General features: G+C 49.2%; 1 protein-coding gene across 2 annotated transcripts in view; it reads right to left on the reverse strand.

Moving 5' to 3' along the window:
- Positions 1-352: 352 nt before the first annotated feature.
- Positions 353-20,122, reverse strand: part of TRIOBP (TRIO and F-actin binding protein) — a 525,566-nt gene continuing 505,796 nt past the window's right edge. For both annotated transcript variants that reach the window (XM_086962950.1, XM_086962956.1), the window contains one exon: positions 353-1,446. The gene's annotated coding sequence lies outside the window, so the exon portion shown is untranslated. The remainder of the gene's footprint in view (positions 1,447-20,122) is intronic.

A 20,122-nucleotide genomic window follows, 5' to 3' on the forward strand; every position in this document is an offset into this window, starting at 1 on the left:
CATTTAGACAGCCGGATATGGCGACAGGGGAACTACTTAGCCATCATACAGAAGCACTAGCTAGCAGTCTGTTCTTCTGGAACCCTACTGTTTGTACCCCCAAGGGCTGAGTTGACTGTATCAAAGGTAGACCATCAGGTATCACCAATAACCACTTCATCTTGCACTAGAGTAAGAAACAATGCTGTGCATGAGTGATGGGATCAATATACGTTGAAGATGTGCCCTATGATGTACCTTTTCATCCCAGATCCCGCATTCCTTCGATTCCCAGGTAAGAGAGGGACAGAGGAATAATTTGTAGAAATGATAAAAACTCTTTAAAACAAAAAAACATTCTAAACGCAGAAAGAAAAGGAAAATATTTTAAAACTTTTATTAAGTGAACGAGTCGATTCCTTCCTTTAGAAATGGTTTTACATGATAAGTAATGTTCCCCCTTGAAGGCCCAGCCTCTCTTCCCCAATGCCAGCAGTAATCCGCCACACACTCTCACTCAAACTAGGTCACCTCTCCTAGTTCTGGAAATGGATTCATGTTAAGATAATACAATCAATACAATACCCCCTTGCTCCTGCATCATCAACCACTGCAACCGTCAACACTATACCACTATCTGCTCCCCTTTTCCCGAACCGAAGCATGTAGCCACCATTCACATTGCAATGACTGCCAGCTTTAATCAAATTCAACCAATAGCAGTGGCCGGCAACTGCAAAGAAAGAAGTAAGCAGGGTCTGGAGAAGACACATTCAACCAAAGGTTCTGGAAGGCACCCTGCCCCTCTATGGTCCGAAATGAATGTCCATACAATACTCGCATCCTCATACTCACACATCCATGTGGCTAATCGGTCCAAAGCAAGCTAGTGCTGCACATGAAAGTGCAGAACAGAAACTCCAGTCGAGATGGGGGCATCAGTCTAGAGTGCACTTAAGGGGGGAGCACATGGTGGGCACTAAAACACCACAGGCTCAAAAGCACTTCGGTTCATAAAGTGCATGCCAAGAGGGTACAGCAAGGCAACACCTATTTGAAAGGTGGTTACCAATCCTCAACACAGGCATGTGTCACACTGCACAGCTGTACTTTTGCACAGTACAGTATCTGTTAAAACCTTTCAAGGAAATGACGGAAAAAACGTGTCACAGTCAATAGTTGCTCCCTGAGGGGAGGGAAACAAAGCAGGAATAAAATAACTATACATTAATATATTTATATATATATAATCTTTCACATATAAAATCCAGAAGGTGCAAGGGATCCAGAGTACAAAATATCCTCTTGGAGGACTGTAGTGGAAGCACTGGTGAGTTGCGCCGGAGGCACTGGTGAGTTGTACCCAGCCATAGAGCGACACTGTTGAATTAATTACTCTGCAGGCGCTGGGCGAGCTCCACTGCATGGGTCCCAAAAACAGACTAATCAGGAGGACGTGGCAGAGGCCTAGAGAAAGGTAGAAATTTGGTGTTAGTAGGAGGCAAAATCAACATCTTCACTTCACTTCCCTCCCACTTTACACTAGAGCTAACTGAACATACTTCGTTTATGCGTACTACCAGTTGTGGTAGGCCCTCAGTATTGGACTTTTAACTTAACTTACACACAGTCTCAAGTGTTGCCTTCCATACTTTCACAATCCTTGTGGGCGGGCCTTGTATGGTTTATATGGTGTAAGATGGGTGACCCGATAAGGTAGCATTTCTCCTCAGTGGTCCACTCCCCATGCGCTGCTCTCTACCTGCATTACCAAGGCCCATTAGACTGATATTGGTTTCCTCAACTTGAACGTCCGGAGAATACCCACTGCTAGAAAGGTCTATGCAGTCTATTCATATATCAAGCACCAACAGGAGTAGATTGCCTTTTTAGAGGAGAGCTAGACCACCTGACACCACTTACTCTACATATGCGCGAGCGCCATGGTCTTCGCCCCAAAGTCCCATTTAAGGAAACAAATACGACTGTAGATGAAGAGGGTCGATACATGGTCCTAGAGGGCCGCCTTGACGGCTGGCCATTACACACCGGGAGCATCTACGCCCCAACGCGGAGCAAGAAACCTTTTGGAATGCTTTTTCCGCCACACTCTCCTATAGAACCACACTATGCTGGATGGTAGGGGGTGATTACAATTGTGTGCTTGCACTCACTTTGGACAGAGCCTACCCCCCGTTGCCCCACTCCTACACGCAGGCGGATCGATTCCTGAACTGGGTGAGACACTGGTCACTCACGGATACATGGCGATCTCAAAACCCTGGGTCCCGGCTCTATTCTTTCCACTCCATACCACACAATTAAAACATATGCCTTGACTGCTTCCCTTGTTCCACCCCACCCATCCTCGGAGTCGCTTGTCCACCACTCAGATAACTTGGGACGTGTGGTCTCTGACCATGAGGCACACGTCATGGACCTCAGGTGGGCACTCCCATTCACACCAACCCCCAAGTGGAAGCTTCCGCAAGATTGCCTTAAGGACTCAAGTGTTCCGGGACAATCTAGGAGATTGCATCAGACACTATTTCTCCGAGAACTAAAACACAGCCTCCACTAGGACGCTGGAGTGGGACGGCTTTAAGGTGGTGACAAGAGGAATTTGTATCAAAAAGATAGTGGAGTACATAGGACCTTGGAAAGGACATAGTGGCCACTGAGAAGAACTTTGCAAAATTTGGTAAAGCAGTGGATAGCAACCCTACGCTCGCCCCCCAGCTCACAGAAGCTAAAACCTCCTACATAACCCTCCTAGAACACCTGTGGCACTTTAATTTTACAGCTCATGTGGCCAAAGTCCATAGGGAATGTGACAAATCGGGAAGACTCCTGGTCAGACTAGTGTCCTAGGTCCCCCTATTACTTGAAAAGGTCACTCTCTCAGGCGTCACCACCCGTACACAGAATGAAATTTTGCAGGACTCTTACGAATAAAACTCCTCCATCTACAGGGCACCACTGCAATCCTAACTAGGTCACTCCAATGAGTTCCTAGCAGACATTGATCTCCCTCGCATTTCTAGTTCCACTAGACTCTCCTTAGATACCACAATAAGGTCTACTGATGTAGCGTAAGCGATCCGTGACTTTGCCAGAACAAAACACCAGGATTAGAAGGTCTACCCCTCGAATATTACAGTACCTTCTCATTAATCTTGGCACCCCCCTTCCAAAAATGTACAAGGCCACCTTAAGCACCCACACTCACTCTAGGAGTCTTGCTTGATCTCCCGCTCTAAATCGGGTAGAGACCTCACAAAAATGACATCTTATAGCCATTCTCTGGGTGGAAAATAAAATCTTGGTTAAGATTCTTTATTACAGATTCGCCTAAGTCCTGCTGGAACTTGTACATACTGAGCAGAATAGCTTTGTTCCGGGCCGTAGCACCTCCTAAAATATTGGTTGCCTCTTTTTTCATGCACAAAACCTAGAGGATGATTCCAATGAGCGACCAGTCTCATTTTAGATCTGGAAAAGGCGTTCAACACTATGCCAAGCACTAACATTTCACGGGTTCCGCCTGCATGGGGATCATGTACAGCCTTCTTCTCGCCTACACCTGACTTCTACACTCCAAATGAACCTCCCGGATCCCCCCAGGTTGTCTCAGACTCCTTCCGGATCAGCCGCCGGAAGAGACAGAGATGCCCGCTTTCCCCGCTGTCATTTGAGCTCGCAATAGAACCCCTTGCCATACGATTATGTGGGGAGAGTGAAGAGTGGGAAATCTCTCTCAGGGACCAGTCACAAGCTGTGTCCATATATGTGGACAACCTGCTTTTGTATCAGCTAGACCTAAAACCTGACCTTACAGTGCTTCAGGAAACCCTAGCTGATTACACCTCTGCTGCTGGGCTTCATGTTAACTGGGCAAAATTAGACATCTACCCACTCAATCCCAACCAACAGCCATGAGAAGTACACCTAGGTGACACCCGCCATTGTTGGCATGCTCAAGCAACATCCAAGGCTCCATCTCGATCATACTCCTCTGGACCTACAGGAGAGGAACCTCCACAAGGCCTTAGTGGCAACTAGAACCCAAATACACTTTTTGCAGTCCCTCCACCATAGGCAAAATTGCCATGGCGAAGATGAAACGCGTTACTTACCTGTAACAGCAGTTATCCAGTATTGGTGTCTTTCATAGATTCACATGCCTGAATCATTCCCCGTCGCCGAGACGGGAGCCTCCGGTACATAGACAAGTAATGTCCTATAGACATACATAGAGAAAATAGGCCTAAGGGCCTCACCTTAGTAGCCTATCCTTGTCCTTATGCAAAAAGGACCAAACTCTTAGAGCCAGCCAATCAGCTATCACCTCCCTCTAGAACCTTCCTGACAGGAGCCTCAGTCCCTCAGATTTTCGTACGCACCAAGCTAGGTAGGCGTAATACAGTTAGAGAGAAACATGAGTCCTTCCAGGGGAGGCGGGAGGGTTGCATGTGAATCTATGAAAGACACCAATACTGGATAACTGCTGTTACAGGTAAGTAACACGTTTCTTATCCAGTATTAGATGTGTATTTCATAGATTCACATGCCTGAATCAGAGTAGCAAGCAATACATTATGCACATTTCTGATGTAATCATGCTATATAGTCATTTTAGATAATACACATATTACCATGCGACTTTGAAACCTTAGCATACATCAACATATCATAATAGCAAGAGATGTGCATACCAGGATGGCGGGGTGTTGGAAGGCTCACCTCACTGGAATAGATGGCGAAGCACCGCCTGGCCCACTGCTGCATCCTTCATAAGTTCAGCATCCAGGCAGTAGTGTCTGGAGAAGGTGTGCAGTGACTTCCACGTCGCCGCTCTACATATGTCCAAAATCGGCACTCCAGCGAACAGCGCTGCTGATGTGGACATCGCTCTGGTGGAATGCGCTTTAACATTAGCACTCAAAGGCCGTCCGGCCCTGTCATGGCAGAATGCTATCGCTGAGGAGATCCACCTTGAGATGCTCTGTTTCGTTAGAGGCATACCCATCCTTGGCCTACTGTAGGCCACAAATAGCTATGATGACTTCCTGAAGCTCTTTGTTTTGTCTATGTAAAACTTTAGACCCCTTTTGAGGTCCAAGGAGTGTAGCGTCCTTCCTGCTGCGGTAGTAGGGTTCGCAAAGAAAGAACGTAGAACCATTGGTTCATTAAGGTGAAAGTCTGAAGGCACTTTCGGTATGAACTTGGGATTTGTCCTCAGCACCACCCTGTCCTGTTTGAACTGCATGAAGGGTTCCTGAATGGATAGAGCCTGTAGCTCGCTTACTCTCCTGGCAGATGTTAGAGCGAGCAGCAGAGCCGTCTTCCATGAGATGTACTTGATGGATGCTCGATGAATGGGCTCAAAAGGGTACCTCATGAGTTGGTTGAGGACTAAATTGAGGTGCCATGTCGGTGGGACCCTTCTAGGTCTTGGGAAGGATCTATAAAGTCCCTTTAGGAACTGCTTGATAAGCCTATTGGACCAAAGAGACGGTCCTTTGAAGGTCCTGGTGTATCGTGAAATGGCCGCCAAATGCACCTTTATGGATGCATGCGCCAGTCCTGACTGTGCCAAGTGCAGTAGATATGGCAATATCTGTTCGGGTGTGATATGGAGTGGTCTCAGGCCTTTCTCTAAACACCATATGCAGAATCGTTTCCATTTTAGAGAGTACGTTTTGTTGGTACTGTCCGCTCTTGCTTTTGCCAGCACGTCCCTGCATTCCTGCGGGATGTTTAGATGACAGAACTCTCTGTGCTCAGGAGCCAGGCCGATAACCTGAGCAATTGCAGGCTTGGGTGTTGCACCTGCCCGTTGGACATTGTCAGCAGGTTCGGGTGCTGCTTCAGACGAATCGGTGTCCTGATGGAGGCGATGAAGGTCCGAGAACCAGTGCTGCCTCGGCCAGAACGGGGCAATTAGGATCAGGGTACAAGGCTCCGCCTTCATCTTCCTGAGGACCCTGGGAATCATCGGAAATGGTGGAAAAGCGTACGCAAATACGCTGAACCAACAGATGGAAAAAGCATTTCCGAGTGACCTTGGTTGGGGACGCCAGCTTGCGTAGTTTGGGAATTTGGCGTTCTCCTTGGTGGCAAACAGATCGATTCCTGGGACTCCCCATTCTGAGAATATGTGATCCAGCGTACTCTTGTCGAGCTCCCATTCGTGGGAGAGGGATTTCTGTCTGCTTAGGGCGTCCGCAATGGTGTTGTCCTTGCCCTGGAACATAGTCCGCCCTGAGCGTGATCCCATTGAGTACAAGCCAGTTCCAGACCTTTTGCGATTCGCATGATAGAGTGAGCGAACGCGTTCCTCCCGGTTTGTTGAGATAGTGCATCGTCGTGGTGTTGTCCGTTCTGACAAGCACCTGGGAGTTCTGGATGCGTGGTAAAAAGGCTTGTAGTGCCAGATACACAGCCCTCAGTTCCAGAAGATTGATATGGAGTTGCTTCTCCTGATTTGTCCATTTGCCGCTTATTTGGAGGTCCTGGAGGACAGCTCCCCAGCCTTCCAGGGATGCATCCGTGGTGATCACCAGAGGTGCTGCTGGAAGTAGGAATGGCAGCCCTATAGACAAATTCTTGTGATTTCTCCACCATTCCAGACTCTTGGATATTTGTGGTGCTATCTTCACAATGTCCTCGAAAGAACCTGTACTCTGTGTCCATTGGTTCGTGAGAGCTTCTTGCAATGGGCGCATCCTGAGTCTGCAGTGAGGGATGAGGAGTATACAAGAAGACATCATTCCTAGGAGTGATTTGTAGGTTCGAACTCTTAGGGACTTCTTTGATGCCACAGCTGTGGCCAGATATATTATTTTGTTCTTCCTCTCCTTTGAAGGAAATGCCCTTGCGCATTCCGTGTTCAAGGTCGCCCCAAGGAAGGTGATGTTTCTCGTAGGGGTCATGCAGGATTTCTCGTGATTGAGAGTTAATCCTAGCTGCTGAAAAAGATTGGTGCAAGCGTTGGAAGATTCGATCGCGCCTGTAGCTGAAGGTGCCTTTACCAGCCAGTTGTCGAGATAGGGGAAGACTTGGTGACCCATTTGACGCAGGAAAGCCGCCACAGGCGAAAGGCACTTGGTGAAAATCCGCGGTGCGGATTTGAGGCCAAACGGTAGGACTTTGAATTGGAAGTGCTGTCCTGCCACCTCGAATCTCAGGAATTTTCTGTGACCCTTGAGGATCGGGATGTGGTAGTAGGCATCCTGGAGATCCAAAGATGTCATAAAATCTCCTTTTTCCACTATGCCTAGTATTTCTTGGATCGTCACCATCCTGAACGACTGACTCTTCAGGAAAGAGTTGAGACCCGAGGTCTAGAATGGGCCTCCACTTTTTCTCCTTCTTGCATATAAGAAAGAAGCGGGAATAGAATCCTTTCCCTCTTAGAGACGATGAAACTCGTTCCATTGCTACTTTCTTCAACATCGCAGATATTTCCTGGAGTAGCAGGCGAAGATGTTTGCGTGGCAGCCTGCGGGGAGGGGTTGCAGGTGGGATGGTGGTGAATTACAGGGAATGGCCGAATCTTATTAATTGAAGTACCCACCGATCTGTGGTGATGAGATGCCAATTGTCTAGGAAATGGGTCAATTTTCCTCCAATCTTTAATGAGGGATATAGTTGCTGGACTGGCTGGAGTAATTGGTCACTGGCGGCCGCCAGTGCCCCTCCTCTGGTTTTTGCCCCTGAAGTTTGACCTCCCATAAGAAGTCTGACGACCTTGTTGCTGCTTCTGTTGGTACTGGGATTTATTCTGGTAGGAATACGAGGACCTATTTTGATAGGATCCCCTGTAGGAGGACTGGCCCCTGGATTTGTTGCCTCGAAAGGACTGGTTCCGTGCCTGTAAAATACCAAGTGCTCTGGCAGTATCAGTGTCTTTCTTTATCGTTTGGAGTGCCTCGACAATCTTGTCCCCAAAAAGGTGTTGGCAGTCGAAGGGCATGTCCAGCACTTTCGTCTTCACCTCTTGTCTGAATGACGTTGCCTTGAGCCATCCTTGACGGCGCAGGACTGCTGCCCCAGCTAGTTGTCGAAAGCCAGTCATGGCTGCATCTATGGCACAATCAATGATCTCAGCTGCCGAGGTTTTACCCTCCGTAAGCAGTGCCTTGACTTCCTCCTGAACTGTGTCTGGCAGTTCCGCTATATATGGGACTATATCTTCCCAGAGCTGGCGGTTATAAACGCCCCAGCAGGGCTATGGAGTTGGCCACCTTGATGGTCATGGCCGATGTTGTAAACCGTTTACCGATTGTGTCTAACTTCCTGCCTTCCTTGTCCGGAGGGGCTGACAGAGGAGAGGAAGGGTTGCGAGAATTCTTTTGGGCCGCCTGGGTTACGACCGAATCCGGTTTCGGGTGCCCATTAAGGCAAGCTGCCGCATTGGTTGGAGCCTTGTATTTTTTATCCAGGCGTGGAACAACCGCAGGTACAGAGGCCGGCGTCAGCATCAGTTTCTTTCCCTGGTCCCATAGAAATTCTATTATTGGGATAGACTTTGCTGTTTTCTGTGTTTGCTCCTTGAAGTCATGTAAGAAGCACTCCGTCTCAGTTGATTCCATCACCATATGAAATCGCTTTGCCGTCCTTTCCACTATTCTATGGAAACCGCCAATGTCCACTGGTGGTGAATCTGCCTGGCGCGGTTGGGGTGAAGCTGGGGAAGATGCCACATACTCTTCCTCCTCTTCGTGGTCCGACTGGATTTCTTGGACTTACCCCTCTTCCAGTTCCTCATCCTCCTCATCTGATAATTCTATCACCTGAGGTGGCACTTTCTCATGGCAGACTTTAGTAGCGGGCAGTGTCTGTTTTGGGGCTGCCACTGGTGTGTTTGTAGCAGGCATCGGGCCCCCTGTCTCAGTTGCCGGTGTTTCCGGGAAACGTTGTTTGTAGTCCTGGATAAGGAATTTAAGGTCATTAACAATTGAAGTGGGAAGGCATACCATCGGGGTGACCTCCGTGCGTACATGAGCTTGGAAAGTGTTCCTGGTAGCTCATTTCCTCCTGTTCCTCGTCCGTGCTCTGACATTTTACGTGAAGGTCCGAAATGGAAGTAGCCTGCTCCAGGAGTAGTAGTTCTTCAGATGCTTCACTCTGGAGAATTTCTGTAGGCAAATGAGTTTGCACTTTACTTGGTGACGTTGTTTCCGGTGTAATCTGCTTCTTGGTTAGTTTGCCAGACGCAGAACCTGCTGCAGAAGCCCCTGCCGTCGTTTCTGGTGTTGTCGACGGTGGCAGGGTCAGAGACGACGTCTCTACCAGCTTGGCTTTCTTCCACGGCTCAGAAAGGGCCAATGTCGACGACGATCCCCCTCTCGACGGTGCCCTCGTCGACGGTAAGACCTTCGTCGACTGTGTCTCCGTAGACGATATTTTCATCGTCGTCGACGCCTTAGTCGACGATGCGCTCGTCGACGCTTCATTCCTCGTCGACTGTGATCTCGTCGTCGACGTCTTAGTCGTCTTCGTCGTCGTCGTAGTCTTCGTAGTCAACATACCCGTCGACGGGTGGCTCTTCATCGACGACGCCGTCGTCGGGACAATCTTCATCGTCGACGAGGTTTTGTACGTCGACGACGGTTTCAGCAGAATTATAGATGGAATAGGTTTACCTGCTGACGACGATGGAGTTGTCATCGTCGATGGGAAAACAGACAACGCTGTCGTCGTCGACACAGTTGTCGTCGCAGTGGTGACATGAACTGGCGCCATAATTCTTTTTTGCGCTGAGGAGGATGTCGCAAGTTTGCTGGACGACTGTGTAGGCTTCTTAAAAGTCTGAGAGTCCTTTACAGACACTGAAGATTTCGTAGATCTTGCCTCTGAAGACTTCTTTTGTGCCTTCATAGGAGGAGTGTCTGAGGGGCCAGTCGAAGCCACCCTTGGCCTCTTCAGGGAGACTTCTGAGGTCGTTGAAATGCTCCCCACAGAAGATTCCACATTTTCCCTCTCCTTAAGCCTGTCCAGCCAGATGAGCAGGCGACCTTCTCTGTCCCTCAAGGTCTTGTTAGGGAAAGACCTACATATCTTACAGTCTTTAGGGACGTGGTCTGGATAAAGGCAATGTAAGCATAGAGCATGCTTATCCTCAACATGTAGCCTTTTCTTCCCACATGAAGAGCAGGCCCTGAACAGGGCTTTCTTCTGGGATTCAGACATGTCAAAATCTTGAAGAAATAAATTACTTACTGCAGTGATAGGTGGTTTGGAGTAATCCTTGTCGAGATTTAGTAGAAAGAAGTCACTTTTAAAAGTGAACAAGTTGTTATTTGCAGAGATCCTGAGGAGAACTCAGGCTGGAGACTCCCTAGCACAACGTGCGGTAGAAAATCTGAGAGACTGAGGCTCATGCCAGGAAGGTTCTAGAGGGAGGTGATAGCTGATTGGCTGACTCTAAGAGTTTGGTCCTTTTTGCATAAGGACAACGATAGGCTATTTTCTCTATGTATGTCTATAGGACATTACTTTTCTATGTACCGGAGGCTCCCGTCTCGACGACGGGGAATGATTTAGGCATGTGAATCTATGACACCCCTAATACTGGATAAGGTTAATCTTACCCCTCCTTCTGTATACTTTCACTAACCTCCCAGTCGTACCGCCACACTACTTCTTAAAGGAGCTAAACACCCTCATATACACATTCATTTGGGGCACGAAGCACCACAGAGTTGCCCTTGCAAAATTGCAGTTGCAGGTGGAATGAGGAGGCCTGGATGCCCCCACCTTCGATGCATTCTTTTTTAGCAGGACAGGTACAATGGTTATTCCGCTGGGCAACACCTGGCGAAGCCTCAACCAAGCGGGACCTGTCAGTGTCGAAGCACCGGGGTTTCCCCCTCCTGAGAGCTTTGCCCTCTTCCCCCGGTCCTTGCAAGGAGCGGTGGCTCAGGCATGTATGGCCCAGATACACTGCCTCTCCCCCTGGGCTCAACTGTACATCCTGATATTACTCCTGGTCAGTCTCCCCCACACCCTAGGATTTTATACTGCTGGCGACCTGGGGGTCTGGATGGAGCACTTGCTGCTTACACTGGGTAATCTCATCTGCTACCATTTGACCAATTGGCAGAGGAGCATGGCTTTCCACTGAGGTAGTTCCTCTTACACAGACAGCTCAGTCATACCAGTCACACCCTTTGGGACATCTTGGAGGGGGAACCCACCATGCATCCTATTCTACAGACTATCTTAGCCATGGGTGACGGCTGTCACCGTATCACCTTGCTCTACAAAGCCATCTGCGAACTGGCGGTTAACCCCTCACTGTTCTGCGCTAAAATGGGAAAGCTGACTTTGGAAGGTTGCTGTATGACAGGGAGTGGGAACATTCACTAGAATCCCCTCAACATGTATCGCAATTCCAGTTTTAAGAATATACAGTTCTTTCTACTCTATAAGGCATATTTAATCAGTTACTTACCTGAGGCACTGGCCAGATAGCCCACATTGCCATGCCCCTGATGCGTATTTATTGCACATGTGGTCCTGTTCTGCCCTAGTTATTGGCACTCAGTCCACACTATCCTGTGAGAGGTCACAGAGCTACCAGATATTGACACATGGTAAGCATGCTCCCAATGCATTTTTAGGTGTAAGAAACAAAGTACACACTTGTTTCTCAGTCTTGGCATTCCTTCTTGTCAAATGCATACTCATACTCCACTGAAGCTCCCCTACAGCCCCTCCGGTGGCAGCATGGCATGGAGCAGTACACATGTGGGGTGCAGCAGAAGAAGCCCTCTGCTATGAGGAGATTTTACATTCTGCTACAATCACCAAGCCCGCCTCTCGCCCCAGTATTTAAGTTTGTCCTGAGTTTGCACCATTGTGACAATATGTGTTTAATTTCAATGTATAACTAGGACACTTTAAACCTCCATTCCTTTATGTGCCCTACGCTGATATTTAATACTTATTCAGGTATGACCAGATTGTATTTACTGTCCAGCGTTACTACCACTCGCCACATTTTGTTACATACTAATGTTGATTACCTTGTAAAACCCAATATCAATACTTTTCCCCAAAAAACATCGAGCAATTGCATCTGTGACTGAGTCAAATGACTTTCTTCTTTTTTAATTTAATTTATTTTAGCACCATACGTAGACAATTTTAAACAATTTTACTAATAAAACAGCAGTATAAAAGACATTTAAGAACATTACAGTAACAAAGGGGTATTTCAGCAAAAAGTTTAAAAACGGGTTCTTATCGGGGCGTAGCTTGGCACCAGCCAAGATGGCCGTGTAATTTAAGAGCTTTGTGCCGTCCATCTACCATCCACCCGAGATACGACATTTCTCTGCCCAGACACAAAAGATTAAGTCACTCCGGAGTGTCCCCAATCGTGAGGTGAGCCCAGCAGTACAATCGCTGTATGAGATCCGACATTTCTCTGCCCAGACACAAAAGATTAAGTCACTCCGGAGTGTCCCCAATCGTGAGGTGAGCCCAGCAGTACAATCGCTGTATGAGAATGTGAGAAAGTGCCATCTTTCTTGCCTTGGTATGCCCCCACTTTTTTCTGAATTGCTGATGTGCTTTGACTGAGTGTGCCCTGGGCTCCTGCCAACCAGGTACCCAGGGCTTGTGTTCCTTCCCTAAAACTGTACTGAAACAAAACCCAATTGGGATCTATGGCCAGCTGTCAGCCCCTAGCAGTTAGTACCCTAGGTACCCAGGGCATGGTGACCAGAGAAGACCCCTGAGGGCTGCAGCACTTATTGTGCCACCCTAAGGGGTCCTGTACCCGGGCACCCACACACTGCCTTTGCAGGCTGAGTGCCTAAGTACAGAACCAAAACCAGAGTCGACATGGCAAACATCCCGGTGTGCCATGCCCACAGAACCCACTGCCTTGGCATACTTCAGTCACCCCTCTAGCTGGGTGCCCTATGCCAGAGGTGTGGGCACTGGTGCATGAGCCCTGTACCCCTACAGTACTCGGGGCCAATTCTGGGCACTGTAAGTTCAGTGATGCTATTAAGAGTATATGGTGCTGGGAGGTTGGCATTACGAACTCCACAGCATCATAATGGCTACAATGAAGACTGACAAGTTTTGTATCAAACTTTTCAGCACATTAAACCCGCACTGAGTGCCAGTGTGGGATCTAATGTAAAATGCACCAGAAGGCATCTTAGAGATGCCCTCTGAAACCCTAACCTACAATCCACTTCTGGTTGAGTGGCTGCCACACAACAGACATGTTGCTGGACCCCTGGGTAGGAGAGCCCCCGCTCTCCTGGGCCTGCAACAATGCACATCCTGGGCGAGGTGCTAGGTCTCCTCCCCCAGGATGGTCAGGGGGAAGCTTCAAAGGCATGCCGCCTCTGTGAGCTTCTCCAGACCATTTGCTGTACCCAGCAACCAGCCCCCACCAGGCCTGCCCCCCACTCTGCCGGGAAGACTGGCGGGGAAAACTAAGTCAGGAAGGGGGGGGGGGGGGGGGGGTGCCAGCCTGTGCCAACCCCACCCCTCAGGTGAGGGAGACGAGGTGAAGCACGACCCCGGGCTCCGGCCATCTCGAAGATGGGGAACCCTGCCGTATCACAGCTAGGCTCCTTCCCCCCTCCCACAGGAGAGGGGCAGGCTAGGGTGTGTACCCACCCCAGGGCAGGAACCCATTGGTCCCTGTCCTTTCCCTACCTGTAACGCCCCTAAATTTAGTATTTAGGGGCTTCCTGAACATTCCTTCCTCAGATCCTGATACAAAAAGAAGAAAGAAGATCCGCTGTGCAGCTGCTAACAGGACGACAACAACTGACTTAGCCCCACCCTACCGGCCTGTCGATCCTGGAACCTGCTCCTGCTTAATCCCGGCGACTCCTGTGGACAGCAACCTTGGGACACCCGGAGGACCTACCTGCCTGCCTTGACCATCTTGAAGACTGGGACTCCCATCAGCAGAGGCTCTGCTGCAACAACCCACCTGGTGCCAACCAGGAAGCTCCGGGCCAGCCCACTCTGCACCTGCCGAGCCCGGGCCGGGCCCAACCGAGCCAAGACCACGAGGACGTCCCCCCGGCGACTAGGACCCGAAGTCCAGTGCCCAAAGACCCTCCTCGACGAACCAGCCGGCGCCTGCAGGCTCAGAATAAGGGGCCACCCCAACCGCGACCAGCCGAGGGTAAGCTTTTCCGACACCCAAAGACACCCCTGCACCCGGTGCCCTACAGACCCCTGTGCCTCCCTTTGGGGTACCTACCTGTGCTCCAAGATCCTAACTTACCTCTCAAAGTGCTGGTCGCCCCTGGAGAGTCTCCGTCCCCGAGCTTTCAGCCTTTGTTCTTTTTTGACCTTTCCCATTGGATAACATTGAGCACCAGACGGCTCAAAAGCATTGTGCACCCAGCCGCCCGAGTGCCGCTGGCTGTGACCCCTGTGTCCTATTCTACTTCCCCACTTGCCCTGAGCAAGTGACCAGGAGCCCAGCTCCCACAGCCGCGAGGCCTGCTAGCCAGCAGCCACCAACCGAAGGCCCCCTTCCCTTATTGGATATCATTGGACCTACTTACCTCTGCACCCGGCCGCCCCTGTGCCGCTGGGAGTAAACTAACTGTGCTTACCTGACCCTGGGGGACCCCTGAGTCTATGGCCAGAACCTTATCTTCACCAACCAAGTACTCACCTGGAAACCGGTAATTTACTTACCTGCCATTGGATAACATTGACTCATTTTGACCCTATCCTACTTCCCCCCCTTGCCCTGAGCAAGTGACCAGGAGCCCAGCTCCCACAGCCGCGTGGCCTGCTAGCCAGCAGCCACCAACCGAAGGGCCCCCTTCCCTCATTGGATATCATTGGGCCTCCCCACCTCGGCACCCGGACGCCCCTGTGCCGCTGGGAGTGAACTAACTGTACTTATCTGACCCTGGGGGACCCCTGAGTCTATGCCCAGAACCTTAACTTCACCAACCAAGTACTCACCTGGAAACCGGTAATTTACTTACCTGTTATTGGATAACATTGTCTCATTTTGACTCGAAAATGTATTAAGTGTGAAGTTTTGAAACCTGAAAATATTCAAATAAAATCAGCCAAAGTCCGAATTCCGAAGTACTCACCTGTGATCAGGGGAGAAGCCAGTGCTGTACCTTTCAGCCCAGTACTGAACCGCAAAAGTAATCCCTAGCGGGTTTACTAGTAATCTGTATTTTCTCCATAGGAACACATGGTCTGCTTTTCTATGAAATTTCTTTTAAGTGTCTACTTTTGAAAAATTGAAATATTCTTTAAAAATCACACAAAATACTGAAACGCAATTACCTACCTGTTTTGAGTTAAGACCCCAGTGCTGGTCCTAGGAGGCCAGTGCTTGGTTACAAAAGTAAAGCGATCATACTTTACCTGCAATCTGAATTTTCTCCCATTGAATAACATTGTCATATTTCCTTTGAAAAGTTTCTAAGTGTGAACTTTTAAAACCGCTTTATATTCATGAAAATTCACTACAGTAACTAAAACGTTTTTGCTAACCTGGTTTCAGCTTAGAACCCAGGACTGAATCTCAGATCTAGTCCTGGGACTACTAAAGTAATCTATTTAGTAATCAACTGTACTTACATGTGGAAAACCCATTGAGCTCAATGCTATAGTGTGTTTTAGGATTGTGTTGTGCACAAACTTTATTGCTCCTTTGCAAAGTAATTACATGAGAGAACTCATAACAAGAAAAGTATATTTTTATAACTGTTGGTTCTAAACAACAGGTCGGAGAAATTCAAGAGCAACAACCAGATGTCCTCGCCAATACCTGTAACGCTAGGCGTCCCCCAAGGCTCCTCTCGATCCCAAACGCTGTTCAACCTAGTCATGGAACCACTCACCACCTTGCTACAAGCATCCAATGTACACTTTCACATGTACGCCGATGACACCCAACTTTATCTCAAATTACAATCACCCAATGACATCCTGCTCCTGAACTCAACAATCAGATGCACCCAATCCTGGCTGGCCGATAATCACCTCAAACTCAATGCCCTGAAAACAGAGTTCCTTCTGATCTCACCTCCAGCGAAGATCTCCACCACTCAAATTTGGCTTAAACACCTAACCGCACTCAATGTCCAACCCACCATCGTGGACTCTGCAAAATCTTTAGGCATAACACTCGACACCAATCTCAACATGCAGCAACATATCAGCAAGGCAACTAAGGGAGCGAACTTCCAGATCAATACTCTGAGGAAACTAAAACCCTTCCTCCCAGCCAAAGACTTCCAAACCGCAGTACAAGCAATAGTCATCCCTCAAATTGAATACGGTAGCACCGCCCTCTGCGGACTCCCCCTAACCACAACCGCACCACTAAGAGCTTCCCTAAACGCTGCAGCGAGACTCATCACTGGGTCAAAAAAGAACTCCCATTTACCCCTGACTTGAAATCCCTGAATTGGCTGCCTTTTGAAGCCAGAATACACCTGAAAATCGCCTGCATGACACACAAGGCGGTTCACCTAAACTCACCCGGCTACCTCGCTCAGAAACTGACAATCTCTGGCGGAACCAGAAACACTAGAGGCACAAACAATCTTCTGCTGAAACCGCGAAGATTCCGGAAGGAAAAAACATATAAGCGCTCCTTCTCGGGAATGGCACCTAGGATCTGGAACTCACTCCCTCCAGAAACCAGGCTTATCTCTTCCACTACACACTTTAAAAAAGAAGTAAAAGCTATCCTCATGGCTAAATACACTTGAACCAGTATCAAGAACTCTGTTAATACTCGGCACCGATCTGTACTACATGCTTGACCCCTTTGCCTACTTGTATGAGTTGTCTCATTACTCACATGATTGGCTTTGCAGTCACCTATTTGTACTGTTTGATTTATTGATTTATCTGTCTGACTATGCTCCCTCATGTACCCCTCTATGTAACCTATTTGTACTGTTTGATCTATTGATTTATTTGTATGACTATGCCTCCTCATGTACCCCTCTATGTAAAGCGCTCTGATATCTGCAAAGATCTTGTCCTCGCTATATAAACCTTTCAAAATAAATAAATAAATATAAAACACCTATATCTGTTAATATAAAAACAATTGGCCTGGAGTTCAGTCCTTGAGTGTGTGAAACCTTTTGCTGAATGAGTGAGTACACCAAATGATTTACACTGTCCTCTGGTACTGACTTACTGCTCGACCAAGCTACCACTTTGGAGATTAAGGTCAGTTCTGACTTTAACCTCGGTTATACCTCTGGGGTTGGTGGACTCTATACACACTCTACTTCATTCTAGTCCAGTATATATAGAGCCACTTTCTCACAGAGAACGACAAGTGACAGCGGAGATCACGCTGAGGCCTATGCCACGGAGGAACAGGCGACTGTGGGCAGGCCTACCAGTAGGAATCTGCGCCTCACAGGTAGGGAGCCGGAGTGGTGGAGGTGGCCCGGAGCAGCTTGCAGATGCCGGACGAAAAGTACCAGCAACGGCCGTAGAGGCGTCCTGGGAACTCCCTTCACCTCCCAATCGGGGATCGCGATTTCGGAGCGACAGATCAGGGCTAACAGATTGAAACGGCAAGCTGCTCCAAACACCGGACGGGGAAGGAGAACCCGCCTAAAGCTCCTGCAGAGGCTCGCTTGCCGGGAAAAGAGTGGATGGTAAGTCGAGGGCGGCGGAGCACAGGGGAGTGGACGCAGTTAGCAGGAACCCAGAGGCAGAGCAGAGGAGAGACAAAAAGAAGACTAACAAGAACAGACCCCTAAGAAAGGAATAAAGGAAAGCGAGGACCATGGATAAAATTAAGGCAGGCCATAAGCTGTTAACAACACGACAGAAGGGGGCCTGAATAGGCTCAGTAAGTGCAACAGAGAACCAGGCACAAATAATGGCTTGTTGTGCCAGGGGAGATCAGACTGTAAGGCGCAAAAGAGGACTCGGGCCAGAACACATCAAGTTTGACCACAGAGGGACTAGTAAGGAGAGAGCACGACTCCTAGGACATCAGCGGCTCTGAGGCACGACGGAATATACCCAGAGAAGGGCTGTACCAAGAACAGCTGAAACTGCCCAGGATGCTGGAAAGTGGCAAACGAGAGACGAGGCAAAACCCAACGGGGCAGTGTAGGAGAGTAGGGTCTGCTTCCTATGGTCACCCCCACTTTTTGCTTTGCTTTACTTGTTTTTCGACTTTAGTGTGGCTGTGGGCCTGCTGATCAGACCCACAGCCCAGCTGTTCTCTCTCTAAATTCATACCATGTACATTAGGTACATATCCAATTGGGAATTGGGTCACCTTTGTGAGCCCCTGTATAGTGTACCTTAGGTACCCAGGGCATAGGTGCATCCAAGGCCTACCAGGGGCTGCAGCATGTATTATGCCACCCCTGGCTGGCCATCCAAATCGACACAACTGGCTGATCACTCAGCTGGGGCAAGGTCGTGTAATCACCCCTTGCTTAGATATAGTATTCCTATATCTAACCTTATATATAGACACATATGCACCTATAAATCACTCCTATGGCAGCCCTTAACAATCCTGGAGGCAGAGTGCTTGGTTTTATGTGAGATGGGGCTCTAGCATGAGCTGAGCCTGTCTGCAGCTTTCGGAACCATGTCCATATAGCTGTTCTATGATAAAGCCATACCATATACTCTTAAGTGCATTATAATCCCTGCGGGTAATGCTAACTTTGGTTTGGCTTTATCAAAACATGTCGTGTAAGGTGTCATACGCTTTGGAATACTACCCCCTCGCCAGTTCTGGCGACGGGGGTAGCATTCCACCCTTCTAGAGGGAGAGGACATGTTGTTCCTATTAATCCCGGTTGAAGTTAACCAGAGCCTCAGCATCAAAAAATGGATGCTGCTGCCACAGACACAAGTCTGACCTGCTGCTGGGAGTCCTTCCAGCGAGGGAGGCCTAGACAATAGATTTCCTGTCTTGGGAGGTGCTAGCACCACCCCAGACAGGCCATAGTGTATTGGGGCGGGAGGGCTGAATGAAATGACACTGCCTGGGGCACACCAGGTGCTCCATGCATAGTCCGGTTCAAACCAGTTGCTGGGGCACTCCAGCCCCAGCTCTGGTGCGAAACTGGACAAAGGGAAAGGGGTGTAACCACCCCCTACCCTGGTCCCACCCATAGGAGGGACCTAGCAGGTAATCCAGCCCCTTTAATCAGTATAAAGCTAGAGACTTAAGATTATCCTGAACTGAAACTTGAAACGAAACGCTGGACCTTCGACATTCTACTGCAACTAGAAGACTGAAGAATCTCCCTTGTGGACAAGCAGTGACCACCCTGTGCAAACAGGCACCACCAGTGATTTGCCGGTTTGCTTTGTCGACGCTCCCCCCGGAGCCAGAGCACAGACCTAGACAGGAACTGGACTTCCAGACTTCTGACCCCGAGCAACATCCACAGCAGAGCTGAGACCCGTGGCGGCGATGAGAGACGTGGGACCAGACGACCTGGAAAACCTGCTTATTGCTAACTGTGCAGCTTCTGAGGCACCCTCTAAGTTGTGCATTGGGGATTGAGAAGCCCCAGCCCCGAGCAACATTTGCACCGCGCACAGCCCTCCACGAGTGCCGCGTGGGGCCTGCTGTTGCTTTTGAGCTCGACGCGCCTTTCCGGTCACTTGCCCGTTGGCTAGTGGCCCCTCTGAAGGCGATCCATCGAATCTTACACCGCTGGCCTGGTTGCTCCAGGCTTGCTCCTGCTTCCTTGAAAAGGAGAAGCGCCCCAGGCCTTGTTGGTCTGACTCGAAGCCAATATTCGATTCCTGCGTGGGTTGTATTTACCAAGGCTTCTTGGGTCCAATCCGGGTCCCGACTCCGCAGACATCTAGATCCATCGTGGACAGCTCGATTTCAGTGCCTGGTCGTCGTCGACGCCTCCTGGACCTCGTGGCTGCAGAGACAAGCTTCACGACACCACCTGGTTCCTTCCTGGTCACTGGCTGGTGACCCAGACTCTGTCCCCTCTGCTTTCAGGTACTCTTCATCCTCGATCCACCCTTGGATCCAACTGGACACTTCTCTACTGGTCGCCTGCAGCATCTTTTTACAGGTCTCCATAGGATTCAGCGACGAAACCTGACACCAAAAGGCACCTAAGCACCCGGCTTCCATGGG

This window comes from Lissotriton vulgaris, chromosome 1_1 (assembly GCF_964263255.1).
Source record: "Lissotriton vulgaris chromosome 1_1, aLisVul1.2, whole genome shotgun sequence".
Classification (NCBI taxonomy): domain Eukaryota; kingdom Metazoa; phylum Chordata; class Amphibia; order Caudata; family Salamandridae; genus Lissotriton; species Lissotriton vulgaris.